General features: G+C 58.6%; 1 pseudogene; it reads right to left on the reverse strand.

Annotated features, from left to right (window-relative positions):
- Window positions 1-2500, reverse strand: part of LOC133148388 (28S ribosomal RNA) — a 9266-nt pseudogene that overhangs the window by 2498 nt on the left and 4268 nt on the right.

Below are 2500 nucleotides of genomic sequence, written 5' to 3' on the forward strand. Positions count from 1 at the left end.
AGGTTTTTGCACCGCCTCAATAGCTAGAGATCCCAACCACATCCGAAGACCAACAGAGTTTCCAGGTGCGCCTGACCTGTATTCTGGGATTAGTAACGGACAACGAAACGATGCCCCTAGCCGCTGTCGCGACCCCGCGAATAGATGAAGCCCCCCGCTGTGGACGGACCGAGACGCAGCCACCCATTCACAGCCATCCGCACCTTCCCGTCAAGCCACCTCAATCTGGTCGCTGAAACCTTACCGACAACTGCCCTGAAGGTGACTCTCGGGAGTAAGAATGTGCAGCACACCAGTATCTTCCGCGAAGGCTTTAACGCCGACGCCGTAATCATCTGCAGCCCCATACTCACCTGCTCGTCCGACCACCAAGTTCTTCTCCATTCCTTCCTCCGAGCCACTCAGCAGGACTAAATCATCCGCAAAGGCCAACGCGGCAATTCGGCGGTTGCCCCAGACCAGGCGACTTCTTTTGCGTTCGAAGCTATGGACGAGAGAATCCATAGCGAGGTTGAAAAACAGTGGGGACATTGGATCGCCTTGCTTAACATCAACCTTCATGGAGATGGGTTCGGAGTAGGCGCCTCCGCAACCCACACTGGTCGAGCAGCCCACATACGAGTGACGGATCACCTCGATTACACGTCCGTCTACGCCCAAGCTTCCCAGCACACACAGGACATGGTCATGAGAAACCGAGTCGAAAGCCTTCGCAAAGCCAATGAACACGACCGCCAGCGGCACGTCAGCCGACCTCGAGCGCCCCATGACCCGATTAATCGAGAATCACGAGGTACCTTCGCAACCACTCGCGCCGGCGACGAAACCACGCTGCCCGGGGGCCAACAGGACAGGCTCGCGCTAGCCTCATCACCATCAACCGCCCAAACAACCTCAGCACGACTGACCCCACAGTCCCAGGCCACCAGCCAGACACTATATCCAGCTCAGTAGGGTCAGTTGATCTGAGTAGCAACCGGGTCTTGCACCCCTTGAAGGCCTGGGGAACGACTCCACGTACCATCCATGTCGTGAACAGCCTCGCCAGTTGCGTACCGTCCGGGTCCCAGTCAAGAAGAGCCTGCTTCCTGATCCCGTCTGGGCCCGACGCAGAGCAATTCCTCATCTTAGCCAAGTTAGATACAACTTCCAGCCCCAGGATCGGGTGGTAGAATGGTTCGTTATCCGCGGTCAGTCCCACCTCAAAGCCCTTAGTCCATAAAACGGCCTGACCGTTTCCCATTTACTCCAAAGCGTCCATCCACCAACTCCAGCGGCAAATCACAGCTAAGGGGCGTCAGACCATCCAAGATCCGCCGTGCCAGCCCCTCCTTCACTACAGAATAGCCGCGCTGCTGGTGCTAGAACACTCTCCCACGTCGGACGAGCCGCCTCGCCCAACCCGTCTTCCATTGGTCTTGAGGTCTGGACCTCGCGGACTTAGCCGGCCACCCTACCTTACCCCCCAGGGCTTTCATGAGATCCAAAGCAGAGGACTCGATCAGGCTAGGCTCCCGACCTGCTTTCTTGACTAAGGCAGCGGTGGCCCGATGCTCCACACCCCCCGCCAGCAGCTCCTCCAGAACTCTATTCATCACCAGATCTGGAAGCGACGAGGGGCAGGTCCATTTCTGGGGCGTCGCCCTGGCATCCAGGGCTCGCCAACGCACACCGGACGCACCGCCTGCCGCACGACCGCACAGGGACCCCCATTCCACCTCACCTGCTCTCCAGACTCTCCGTTTCCAACAACACATTTTCCGCTTATGATACCTGTACCTTTCCATAAGCTTCACCATCCGAGCCTCCTACCATCACTTGGTCCGGAGGCCTCGGACCCCCATATGCCGATTTCCAGACGGGCCCTCTCCCGCTTCTTCATTCACGCCGCCTCGGAGAGCAGGCTGCAGCGCTAACACGACCCCCGCCACCCCAACTCTCATACCCGAGGCAACGGAGGTCATTGACACCACTGAGGAGTTCTCAAGAGCTTCGCCAGCCGGGGTCCACCCGCTCCTTCGGCCTGACTGACTGTGGCTCTGATCCTGTGCCTCTGTCTATACGGACTTCCTAACCAAGGAGTTTTTGCAACCATGGCCCGTAGAAGTGACTACAAGCCGTTTGGGGACCCCGAGCAATGCCTCCGGTGGTTGGTCCCCATGGCCCCCGGAGAGGTTGATCCGCTGGCCGCGCACGTGCCCAACCTCAAGCACGTCCCGGGGAGGTAGCTCGAGCAGCAGCAGCCCCTCACCTAGCTGCGCCTCAGCCCATTTTTGGTAACCCAGAACGGCCTTCCTGGGTGGTCTGTAAGATATTAGACATGTCTACTGCCTCACTACCGTGAGAACACACAGGAGAACAAAGTCCCCCGACACTATAGAGCTATACATCGAGATCCACCCCGAGCAGCCGTCTGCTAGGCCGCGCAGCCTAGCACCAACTCGTAAGCCACCGCAGTCCAACCCACTAAGGAGAGGCCTGCCACATAGTGTCAGACTCA

Source organism: Syngnathus typhle, unplaced genomic scaffold (genome assembly GCF_033458585.1).
Source record: "Syngnathus typhle isolate RoL2023-S1 ecotype Sweden unplaced genomic scaffold, RoL_Styp_1.0 HiC_scaffold_78, whole genome shotgun sequence".
NCBI classification, from domain to species: domain Eukaryota; kingdom Metazoa; phylum Chordata; class Actinopteri; order Syngnathiformes; family Syngnathidae; genus Syngnathus; species Syngnathus typhle.